Here is a 13,235-nt window from a genome sequence, read left to right as displayed (position 1 = left end):
GCCTAGATCATCCCTCCCTCCCTCCTTCCTCGTTTCTCTTCCAGGGGTTTCCCTGGGCTAGGCCCTGGGCTTGACACTGGGATGCAAAGGGACTGAGTCCTGGCCTGAAGGAAGGCCTCACTCCTGCCAACCCTGCAGAAAGTGCTGCTTTTCCCAGAGGAGAGAGCAGGGCTCCTGCTGGAGATGGCGTTGGGAGTGAATTCTCTACTCTCTCATGGTCTCTCTGATGAGCTCCCTCTGGAGTCGGTTCAGCCCTGGTGAACCGGGGGTTCCCAGTCCCAGTTTCCTTAGAGTCAGCTTTGTCAGGGCTCTGGTGACTGCGGAAGGATTTGTGGCTAGAGGCTGAGCCCAGGGCCTGGTGGACTGACCGAACCAGGGCCTGGTTTAAGTGTGGTCAGGCTCCTGTGCATGCTCAGAGCTGGGGACAGGGGGACCTCTGATGTCCTCCCTAAGACGCAGTGAGACCCAGAACCTCTCAGCTCTGTGCTCCCCTGGCTTTGGTGACTTGGAAAAGGCTGGTGAGGGGTAAAAAACAGAGAGTTTGGTCTGGCCCCAGGCAGGTTCCCTGAGCAGCTGCAGGCTGTGGCCTCTTGTTCTCTGTGGGCCTGAATGCAGCCGGTGAAGTGAGCCCTCAATCCCAGGACAGCTCTGCCAGCGCTCACCAGCCCCTGCACGCAGTCCCACAAGGAGATCCTGCTCTGTCCTCATCCTGTCTCTGAAGACCCTTCCTCTCTGTGGCCCACAGGACTGGCTACATAATTTGCTAAGCCCAGTACAAAATGAAAACGTAAGATTCCTCCTTAAAAAATTAAGAATCTCAAGATAGCAACAGCAGAACATTAAACCAAGCGTGGGGCCCTTCTGAGTGCCACAGAGCCAGCTCTGGCTGCCCAATATTTACTTCTCAAAGGGGGACTGTGGAAACATCACGGGAACAACTCTAAATGGGAATTCTCAGGCCCTGGTGACAGGCGGCAGAGGAGTTAGGCCCACCTGATACTCTCAAATTGCACCCTGGGGACTAGGGACCACCCACACCAATTCCCACCTTAAAAGGTAGCTTCTTTTGCTTTTCCTCTTTCCTGTATTCTGCTGTGGGTATTATTCCTGTATTTCATGTCGGGGGTACAAGGAAGGAGGGTGTGTGTGTGTGTGTGTGTGTGTGTGTGTGTGTGTGTGTGTGTGTGTGTGTTGGAGAGAGAGGAGCAGGTGGAGGAGGAAGGATGGGATGGAGTTTGGTTTTCTATTAACCTCTGTCCCACTGCTGTTCCTTCGGGGTGTGTTGTGTGCAGTTCTTGTTGTTCCGGTGACCCACGGCTCCAGGTAAAGTCTCTTTCCTGCTTTCTCCTCTCCACAGTGGACCCTGCTCATCCTCCCAGCTGCTTGGAAGGGAAGATAAACACTGCAGAGTGCAGGAGCGCTCATGCTGAGAGCAGAGAGAGAGGTTTAATGGGCTTGTTATCAGGCACCTGCTGAGCAGTTCTTCTCCCAAGAAGACAGGACTCAGAGATAAATGACCTGGCCCGAGCAGCCTCCTGGTGAGAATAGAAATGCCTGGAACAGGAAGTGGTGAATCCATAGACCAGGCAGGTCATAGGGGCAGGCGAAGATTTGCGGGGAGAAAAGCAGCCCTCCTTCTGCACAGTTGTCAACCATCGAAGGTACCAATCAATCTAGAAATATTTGCTGCAGGTCTTCTGGGCTCCCAGTGTTGTAGAGAATGCAGAGAGGTACCCATCTGGTCCCTGCCTCCAATGAGGTCACCATCTAGTTGGGAGACCCGACCAGCCTCACCTCCTTGAGGATTGGGGCTGCGAGCTGTTCACCTGGCAGGGCCTGGCCCATGGAGGAGACTGAAGAAAAACTGATCAACTGAATGAATTAAACTGAAACACTGGTAGCAAGGAGTAGAAACAATGACCTCTTCAGAGTTCAGACAATAAGATTCAGAATGACAAAAGAGAGCATTCAGCTGATTGAAGGTGGGACACTGCAAAAAAAAAAAAAAAAAAAAAAAAAAAAAAAAAAAAAGCCAGGCATGGTGGTGGGTGCCTATAATCCCAGCTACTTGGGAGGCTGAGGCACGAGAATTGCTTGAACCCCAGAGGTGGAGGTTGCAGTGAGCCGAGAGCCAAGATCATGCCATTGCACTCCAGCCTGGGAGACAGAATGAGACCTTGTTTCAAAACAAACAAACAAAAAAGAGGCCAGGCATGGTGGCTAACACCTGTAATCCTAGCACTTTGGGAGGCCAAGGTGGGCAGATGACTTGAGGTCACGAGTTCGAGACCATCCTAGCCAACATGGTGAAACTCTGTCTCTCCCAAAAAATACAACAAACAAACAAACAAACAAAAAACCTGGACATGGTGGCATGTGCCTGTAATCCCAGCTACTCAGGAGGCTGAGGCATGAGCATTGCTTGAACCTAGGAGCCAGAGGTTGCAGTGAGCCGAGATCGTGCCACTGCACCCCAGCCTGGGTGACAGAGTGAGACCTTGTCTCAAAAAACAAACAACAAAAAAAGAAGAAAGTTGGACACTATTAAAGAGATAGGTTTCGAGTTGCATCTTGAGGATTTGGATTGTGAGGAGCCGGAGAAAGTGGGGTGTCAGGCAACGCAGGGTAGAGATTGAATGCTGACGTGTTGGTGTTAGGATGACATGGTTTAACATGATGGCTCAACTTGGAATAGCTGTGTGGCTGGGTGTAGGTCACTTAACCTTTCGAAACTCCATTTTTCCATATGTAAGATGGGGATGAATAGTACCTACTTCATAGGATTGTTGTAAGGCTTACCTAAAATATCCCCTGCAGGGAAAACAGAGTTTTGCTGAAAATCCAACTCATAAAAGGCAGATTACCTGGAGAAAAGGCATACAAATTTATTGGATGTGTATACAGGGGAGCTTTCAGAATGAAGACCCAAGGATACGGGGCTAATTGTCCATTTTTATGCTCAGGTTCAATGAAGTATGGACAGTGGTGCAGAAATATGATGGACAAAAAAAGGCTGATCTAATGCTGATAGATTAGTTATTATGAGTGGGAAAACCCAACAAAGCCTGTCTAGATTCTTCTTGGCCTCTCTGAGCAGCTTCCTTTCCATCTGTGTATGGAGCAGGACTTTCTCTAAAATGAAGGTCTTATGACCTACAGTCAAACAAGGTAGGTCAGATAATTTCTTTATGGCCAGTTTTTACATGGAAAGGTGAAGGGAAAGTTGGATTAATGTTTTTAGGTTTTATGGCTGGTTTTGGGGAAAAGAGGTTCTAGTTTCTATGACCTGCTCTAGTTTCTATGGCTAAGTTTGGGGGTAGAATGGACTAAGTAAGAGACAGGAGAGCAGGAGAAGATCAGAGAAAAATGTTTGCTTTTTAGGTCTTTATTTTGGGGTATTGTTTTCTGAGTCCCAACACCTCCATAAAGCACTTAGCATGGTGCCTGGCATATAGTAGATGCTCAATAAAGGGTGACATCTTTTATTATTAACTACCAAGACATAAAGCAGGAAAGCTCAATAGGTTTGAGTGAAAGACAATGGTTTCTGCTTCACTAGAGAAAAATGGAGTTCAGGAAAAAGAAGGCTTTACATTTTATGATGGGGCTAGACTGGTCTTGAATGCCAGGTTTGGAAAATGAGGTTTTGTGGAAGAGGAGATAATAAGACTTAAGTGACTCTTGGGGATCTTGGAGGGTTATTCCTTTTCTTGTAACTAGTTCTGTCAAGTCATTCTCACATTGATATTAGAATATATATAGTGTCCCTTTGTGTGCACTGTACACTTTCTTCCAATTTTTTAAATTTTCAGATGTCATGAATGTCATCTAAATTTGTAAATAACCAGGAAATATTTGGGCTGCAAGAGCAAAGGGATTATTAGAAATGAAAAAAAAAAAAGAAAAAGGGTGAGTGCAGTGGCTCACACCTGCAATCCCAGCACTTTGGGCAGCTGAGGTGGGCAGATCACCTGAGGTCAGGAGTTCGAGACCAGCTTGGCCAACATGGTGAAATCCCATCTCTACTAAAAATACAAAAATTAGCTGGGTGCGGTGGCACTGCCTGTAATCCCAGCTACTCAGGAGACTGAGGCAGGAGAATCACTTGAACCCAGGAGGTGGAGGTTGCACAGTGAGCCGAGATTGCACCACTGTACTCCAGCCTGGGTGACAGAGCAAGACTCTGTCTCAAAAAAAAAAAAAAAGACCCTAGAAATTTTAAAAAATTATGTTGATTCAAGAGTTTGCCTGGATTTTGCTTGCAGTAAGGGATAAGAAAGTATGAAAAGGTGTGCTGTTCCCAATTCTGCTTCCCAGTAGGGGCTGCCTGGGGAGCCAGGAGGAGCTCCTTGCCATTCTGTGAGCTCTTTAGAGTTGTAATACTCAAGAAAGATATTTCTTTATGCAGGACCTTCACAACAGGCCTCCTTTCTAGAAGGTGGCCTAGAAATAGACATTAAAATGTAAAATATGCAACTCCTTTGCCCAGGCATCTCTCTACTTCTGGGAATTTATCTTAAGAAAATAATCAAGAAGAATGTCTGTTTTTGACTTGTTTAAAATAGCAAAGACATGAAAACAGCTTAAATATCCATTTACATGGTATTGATTTTTTAAAATGGAAGTTTTGGGCTGGGTGCGGCGGCTCACGCCTGTAATCCCAGCACTTTGGGAGGCCAAGGCAGGCAGATCACAAGGTCAGAAGTTTGAGACCAGCCTGACCAACATGGTGAAACCCTGTCTCTACTAAAAATACAAAAATTAGCCGGGTGTGGTGGGGGTGTGCCAGTAATCCTAGCCACCCAGGAGGCTGAGGCAGGAGAATAGCTTGAACCCGGGAGGCAGAGGTTGCAGTGTGCCAAGATTGCGCCATTGCATTCTAGCCTGGGTGACAGAGCGAGACTCCGTCTCAAAAAAAAAAATGGGGCCAGGCGCAGTGGCTCATGCCTGTAATCCCAGCACTTTGGGAGGCCAAGGCAGGCAGATCACCTGAGGTCAGGAGTTCGAGTCTGGCCTGGCCAGCATGGAGAAACCCCATCTCTACTAAAAAAATTAGTCGGGCGTGGTGGCGCATGCCTGTAATCACAGCTACTTGGAAGGTTGAGGCAGGAGAATTGCTTGAACCCAGGCGGTGGAGGTTGCAGTGAGCCAAGATTGCGCCATTGCATTCCAGTCTGGGCAAGAAGAGTGAAACTCCATCTCAAAAAAAAAAAAAAGGAAATTTTATTCAATGAAATATTAAGTAAGCAGTTATTAAAAATTATGGCTTGAATCTATATATATAACCATCAACAGTTATCCTGTGAGAGACTGTCAAAGAAAAATGAGTGTTTCAGGACAGTATATTTGAATGACCAAATTCACGTACATTTCATTTATATTTACATACACATTAAAATTCAGGAAGGCTATAAACCAGCCTATTATAGTGGTGATATTTGGGAAAGGGATTATGAGTAGATATTGGGTGTTTACTACAATATTTCTTTCTATATTATATGAATTTTTAAATAGATCTGATATTTCAGATTTGAAAAAAAAGTCCTTGCATTTATTTTGTGGGCTTGAAAAAAAAATTAGTAAATGGCTTGAAAAGTAGCTGATTTGAGAGTAAATAATGTGACAAGAGAGATACCAGAGAAGAGAAGGTGTGTGGATGATTGGCATAATTAAAATGAATATGGATTGTAAGAAAATAATTATATTCACTGTACAGTATTTTTGAAGATTGCTTCTATCAAACCTACAACTTGTGAGTAAAGCTAAATGTGTAATATTCACACAAATGTTATGAGGATGATTCATGTTGCTCCTCCCTCTGACTCCCTCTGGCTGCTTTAGGCTTGGGGGTCCCCTGTGAAGTCGGAGCTGAGCGGGATCTAGGACTCAGACGGTGCTCAGTGGCTCTGTCTGCCAGTGACACATTTCAAGAGGGCGGATCCCACAGCGAACTCAGTTGGCTGGTGGCTCATGAGAAATGTGCCACTCCAGTCCTTTGCCAGGTTCTTGTCTTGGCACCAGCAGACACCTTCAACCCATACCTCAACAAGCAGGTATTTAATTGGACACTTAGTACATGCCCCGCTGAGCTTAAGACAATAGATCTGAAAGGAAAGAAGCAAGGTTGGCTTCAAGGAGCCTGTAACTAACCACTTCTAGGGTGTGGGCAGAGCTGGCAATGTTAGAGCAGCAGTTCATATAGCAGGCTGCTGGCTAACCTGCCCATTACTGACTCAAGAGTGGTGAGGTGGGGGCAGCATTGATGAGGATGATACCTATCCTAGAGATGACTAAGATGGGGCAGTATCTCACTCCTTGGTGGGGGCACCGTAGCTGTGATTTCTGAGGCAAAGATGTGGTCCCACTGGGAACTGGAATGTCTGGGGTCATGTGAGGCAGCGTATTGACTAAAAGCAGGGGTGATGGAGACTGACCAACTGGGGTTTGATTCCTGGCTCTGCTGTTTATGAACTGTGTGGTTTTGGGCAAGTGACATAAGCATTAAGCTCTCATTTCTTCACTTGTTGAAAAAAAAAAAAGGAATAACAACAGTATGAGGTCATATAAGTGAAGCACTTTGCATCAAATTTAGTCTGTTTAATAACTTTTTCATGTCAGCATCATTGTGCCCATTTTACAGAAAGGGAAACTGAGGCTTACAAAAAGGTGATATCTAACTCCAAAGCTCAAGCTCTTGCTTCTACTTCTGTACTTCTACTTCAACCTCTATCCCAACTTCATTCTGACACCCACTTCTTCTCCTATCTAGACTCCTAAATGTGTCTCCCGTCCCACCCCTCTACACTCCGTGCATGACTGTATAAGGCTATAGTCTATACGACTATATCATCTTATTCACCCTGCTGTTACGTTGTGTGTGAAAGACAAGCTTGAACTCTGGTGCCCTTGAACAGGGCATAATTAGGAGACTAGAAAGAAGCGTTGGGGGGAGTCCAAAAAGGAAAGTGAGAATAAAATGATGGCTTGGGAGAGATGGCTTCTAAAAAACAGAAGAACAATAGCATGTGTGGCACTGAAGATTCAGGAGAAATGGGGGAAAAGGCTGTGTTTTCTGAATGGAATGGGAGCCTGAAGGACTGGATTCTGAGGAGCCTCCCATATCCTCGGCTTGGGAGAGAATGGGTAGGTGTGAAGGGGACAAGGAAAACCAGGTGTCCTGGAGCACCGTGCAGGTAAGGAGTGCCCTGAGAAGGGGAGTGCTCAGCAGACCAAGGACAGGCAGAGGCACTGACAGAAAGGGGACAAGGCTGGAGTCTAGTGACATCGCATCCCCAGCACTGGAAGATCCCAAATTCTAAGGTCACACGGGGATATCTGCATGGGGAATAAGGTGTTATGAATGGATTATTTTTACATCTCAGACTTATCAGGATTTTATTTCGGAGCTCGATTCTTCCATTTTCTTCTGTCATGTATTCATTTTCTCTGACGTCATGCAAGCAAGGACCTCTCTAGGAAAGGAATATACAAATTCGCTTCCTGTCCAGGGATCCATACATATATAGCCATTATTTTTTAAAATAAAGATTGTTCAGAAAGTTTAAAAACACCTGCTCTTAAACTAGCCTGTGTGTGCTGTTGGTGACAGTTCTCTGATGAAGGAGTCGTGCCGAAGGGAAGGATGATGGTGCAGGAGAGAGGCCTCTCGAAAGTCAGTAGGCAGGGGATGGAGGTGAAAGGGTGCAGCTTGGAGTCCTTGGCTTGACTGGAAGAGGGTTTTGCTGGGAAGCAGGCATGGCTGTGGGGTTTATAGAGGCTTAGGATAGTGTTTGACTTCACCCCTTCTCACTATGTGCTGGCATGAGAGCCTCAGTTTCCTCTTTAAGTAGAGATCACAGTAACTTACACAAAGCAACTGACCCATGTTCGGGTGGAGACCAGCTACTCAACAAGAACAGGCTCTCGGCTGGGTGCTGTGACTCACAATTGTAATGCCAGCACTTTGGGAGGCCAATATAGGAAGATCGCTCAAGCCCTGGAGTTTGAGACCAGCCTGGGCAATATAGTGAGACCCTGTCTCTACACACACACAAAAATTTTAAAATTAGCCAGGTGTGGTGGCATGTGACTATAGTCCCAGTTACTTGGGAGGCTGGGGTGAGAAGATCACTTAAGCCTGGGTGGTGGAGGCTGCAGTGAGTCATGATTGTGTCACTAGACTCCAGACTGAGTGACAGAGTGAGACCCTGCCTCAAAAAAAAAAAAAAAAAAAAAAAAAAGAAAGAAAAGAAAAAAAAAGTACTGACTTTCCTCCCCTTTAGGGGATTCTCTGAGGCCAGTGTACCTGTGTGGCAAAAATCTTGCCTCCTGAAATGCTTGAAAACCGGTGAATAGTCAGTCAAACTGCAACACTATTGCCAGCATCCTCCCCTGCCGACTCCTGCTTTCTGGCAAGGCCTACCTGGCTGACTTCTTTCTGGGCAGGTGTGATGGCAGGCAGCAGATGGCCGAGGTATTTTTAGCAACCTGCAGAGGATGACGTATGTGACTCCCAAGGCCACATACCTGGACCTGTGCTTATCAGACATATGTGCACAGATTCAGGGTGCAGTGAAGAAGAAACTTCAGTAGGATGATGTCAGAAAAGCCCTCTTCCTGGGCCAGACAAAGCCTTGGCTGGACACAGAGGTTGAGGTCCCAGCCTTTGGAAGTTGGTTTCTGAAGGTGCCACATCCTCACATAGCTCTGTGGCTTCACACGTGCCGTCTCTCCCTACACTGCTTGTTCTTACTTCCTGATTTCCTACCAATCTTCCCAAACCTTTTCCTGACACCTTCAGGCAGAATTCAACACCTCATGTAGGCTGCCATATCACCTCTGTCACAGTTGTTAACATCGACTATTGCAATCATCTGTTTTTTTTTTGTTTTTGTTTTTGTTTTTTTTTTTTTGAGACGGGAGGCTCGCTCTGTTGCCCAGGCTGGAGTGCAGTTGCGGGATCTCGGCTCACTGCAAGCTCCGCCTCCTGGGTTCACACCATTCTCCCGCCTCAGCCTCCCAAGTAGCTGGGACTACAGGCACCCGCCACCACGCCCAGCTAATTTTTTCTATTTTTAGTAGAGACGGGGTTTCACCGTGTTAGCCAGGATGGTGTCGATCTCTCGACCTCGTGATCTGCCAGTTTCAGCCTCCCAAAGTGCTGGGATTACAGGCGTGAACCACCGCACCAGGCCAATCATCTGCTTCTTAAACCAAACTGAGACCTTGCTGGGGCCGGGGCCGTGCCTCATTCGTGTGTGTAGTGCCAGGACGTTGCACAGTACTTGGCAGATGGTGGGTGTTGATGAATGAATACATTACATAAATTTGTCAATTTTGTGACATCTTTTCCTTCCTCTTAGCCCCCACAAAGTGCTCTATGATTTTGCATTAATTTCTTTTTAAGTGAATTTGAATTGCTTTTGTTTCAAGAATTTCACAGCCACCCACTGAAGCCACTGGAGATCTGAGGAATCCCAAAGACAAGAATGGGAATCTCTCCCTTACCCTCAGGTTAGGAGATGATTGTCCCAGACTTCCGTGTTGTTAGCAGGATTGGGGTAACCCAAGGTGGGTGTTGGGGCTCAGAAAACAATGGCCTCCAAAATGAAGGCCTCAGAAGCAAAAGTTTTCCTCTGGTCCTCTCCTGCCCTCCTGGCTCTGCCTCTCATTCTCCCCCGAGGCTGGCCAGAGAAACTAGAATCCCTCTTTTCCATGGTGGGTCATAGAAACCAGAACCCATTTTCCCCAAAGCCAGCCATAAAACCTAAAAATGTTACTCTAATGTTCCCTCTGCTTTTCTGTGTAAAAACTCGCCATGAAAAATTATCTGATTGACCTTGTTTGACAGTAGGGCAGAAGACCCCCTTTCCAGAGAGGGTCCTGCCCCACACCCAGAAAGAAGAAGTGCTGCTCAGAGAGGCCAAGAAGATTCTAGACAGATAGGCTTTGCTGGGTGTCCCCAGCCCCCAGCCAGTCCATCAGGATGGACTTTTTTTCCAATCATATTTCCACATGGCTGTCCATACTTTGTTGAACTTAAGCATAAAAGTGGACAATATCCCCTGTATCTTTGGGTCTTCATTCTGGAGGCTCCCTTGTATACAAGTTAAATAAATTTACATGTCTTTTTTCCAATTGGTCTCCCTTTTGTGCGTTGATTTTTCAGAAAACCTTCAGAAGGCCAAGGGTTTCCCTTGGCCCCTAGGTGGAGGTAACCCAAACAGCATGTGTCAGCTGAGCACTGGGCCTGACCTGCCCTGGACGGAAGTTCCTGCCCTGGATTGGCCACTGGACCTGCCCTGGAGGGAAGTGCCTGACCTGATTGGCCGCTGGACCTGCCCTTGACAGAAGTGCCTGCCCTTGATTGGCTGCTGTGGGCTAGCTGGGCTGGGGCTTCCACAGAAGAGCTGCCTTCTTGAAGGGTTAAAGCACCAGCTCCAGGAAATCAGGGTCAACCCGTGATCTCCCATTAGGGTTCAGGTGATGGTCTAACCTGCTGTGCCTCCTCCATCATGGGCTTGATGAACACCGACTGGATTTGAATGCCCAAAAGTCTGGGACTGGTATGAACCTCTTCTTCCCCCAGGGACCTCATGGGGAGGCCCTATCAGTGTCCAGCAGATCAAGGCAGAGTGGCTGGTGGTAGCCTTCAGCTACGCTTGGAGGCCTCCACTCTCGACTGGTGTTGCACTTCTGTTCTGGTTGCTGAGCTAGTCGGCCATCCTATGGACTCGAGAATAGATTGACTCGGTCTTCATTGCCTCTTGGGGAGAGGGGTGGTCAGGATTTTCTGGAGTTAGAGTTTTAAAGATGCCCCAGGGAGGATGCCTGGAGAAACGGTTGTCAGAGGGCATGCAAACCAGAGCAACTCCGTCTTGAATAGGAGCTGGGTAAAATGAGGCTGAGACCTACTGGGCTGGATTCCCAGACAGTTAAGGCATTTTAAGTCACAGGATGAGATAGAAGATCAGCACAAGATACAGGTCATAAAGACCTTGCCGATAAAACAGACTGCAGTAAGGAAGCCAGCCAAAACCCACCAAAACCAAGATGGCGATGAGTGTGACCTCTGGTCGTCCTCACTGCTACACTCCCACCAGCGCCATGACAGTTTACAAATGCCATGGCAATGTCAGGTTACCGTATATGGTCTAAAAAGGGGAGTCATGAATAATCCACCCGTTGTTTAGCATATCATCAAGAAATAACCATAAAAATGGGCAACCCGCAGCCCTCAGGGCTACTCTGTCTATGGAGTAGCCATTCTTTTATTCTTCTGCTTTTTTTTTTTTGAGACGGAGTTTTGCTCTTGTTTCCCAGGCTGGAGTGCAGTGGTGCAATTTCGGCTCACTGCAACCTCCGCCTCCTGAGTTCAAGCGGTTCTCCTGCCTCAGCCTCCGGAGTAGCTGGGATTACAGGCATGTGTCACTATGCCCGGCTAATTTTTGTATTTTTAGTAGAGATGGGGTTTCTCCATGTTGGTCAGGCTGGTCTCGAACTCCCAACCCAGGTGATCCACCCACCTCGGCCTCCCAAAGTGTTGGGATTACAGGCGTGAGCCACCGCACCCGGCCCTATTCTTCTACTTTCTTAATAAACCTGCTTTCACTTTACTCTATGGACTTGCCCTGAATTCTTTCTTGTGCGAGATCCAAGAACTCTCTCTTGGGGTCTGGATCAGGACCCCTTTCCTGTAACACAATGACCATTTTAAGGAGAAGGCGTACAGATTGCAAGCATGGGAAGAAAAATAAGAACTTAGCCCTAACCTAGACTCTGAAGGAGGCTCCTTGTGACAGTCTTGGAGCCTGATTTTGCAGAGCCTGGTTCTCACTAGGGCACTAGCACCTGGGGCATGAGGACGCATCTGAAGTACTGTCCTTGGATTTTCCTCATTGCATCAACAAACTGAGATACCAGAAGCTCTGAGAACATGTTACTTCAGAGATTGAAATTATAGACTCATAGCAGTCAAATCGGCTATTTGCAGTAATAACTATTCTAGCGTGGTTGGAAAAGCCTAGTAAATGTTGCCCTTGTTTGAAATCTTCCCCTGATCCCCACCCTGCCACCTCCCCAGTGCTGAACAGGTTGGGAGGCAGAGTGACTATTTTCTGTTTGTTTGTGTTTCAGAGTCAAGCTGTCTGGAACTACTGTCTGGAAGAGCCTCTTCCCCATCCCAGCAACTGTACCCATCAATCAGGAACTGTTGCTGAACCCAGGGCTGCCTGGATAAACATTTATAAGACCCAGAGGGATCATTAGTGGAGGGTAGAGGATGTCTTTGCTTGAACCCAAGTCCAAAACTGAACTCACCCTTTGCCCTTTAACTCATAGAAATTCAAATGAGGCAAGGGTGAGGAGAGAGAACAACTTAAATCAGTGGTTCTCAACCTTGTCTGCACCTTCGAATCTCTAAGGAGCTTTTAAGAATTCAGATGCCTACGCTGTTCTCTAGAAGGATGGAATCAGAATCTCTGGGGGTGGAACCCAGGCATCTGTATTTTTCAAAGCTCCCCAGGTGATTCCAATGTGCAGCCAAGGTTGAGAATCATAGACTCAAATAGTGCTTGGAGTTCCTGCTCGTCATTCTACCCATGGCCGAAAACCCTGGGGTGAAGAGGTAGAAGACCTGATTCTTCTATTTCTGTGGAGTTCCTTGTGTTTTTCCTGTAATGAGCATCTCTCCATGCTGAGTGCGATTTTTGGGGTTTAAGATCTGTATTTCAGCTGAGAGCAGTGGCATGCACCTATAACCCCAGCTGCTTAGGAGGCTGAGGCAGGAGGATCGCTTGAGCCCAGGAATTCAAGGCTGCAGTGAGCTATGATTATGCCACTGTATTCCATCCTGGGTGACAGAGCAAGACCCTGACTTAAAAAAAAAAAAATCTGCATTTCACGTATAACAAGGCCTTGGAACTTCATCTGATTCAACCAAAGCCATGATGATCTCTGCTGTACATTATGGGTAATTTAAGGGATTTTCAAGTGCAATGTTGGCCATATGAAATTTTGCTTTCATCCAAACTTTCAAACCTAAGCCCAGCATGACATCCCTGCCTTCCTTTTTTCAGTGGACAGAGCCATTCCCCGTGGCCCTGCTGGCAATCCAGGCAATGGTTGTCACCCTCTTACATTCCCTCAGCCCCTACATTGGTCCTCAGATCTTCCCAATCTTCCTCTATACTCTCTGCACCTGCTTCAGGTGAGTCCTTCATCTCGAATCTATTACC

The sequence above is a fragment of the Gorilla gorilla genome, chromosome 7 (genome assembly GCF_029281585.2).
Source record: "Gorilla gorilla gorilla isolate KB3781 chromosome 7, NHGRI_mGorGor1-v2.1_pri, whole genome shotgun sequence".
Taxonomy (NCBI): Eukaryota; Metazoa; Chordata; class Mammalia; order Primates; family Hominidae; genus Gorilla; species Gorilla gorilla.
This window is presented reverse-complemented; position numbering follows the sequence as displayed.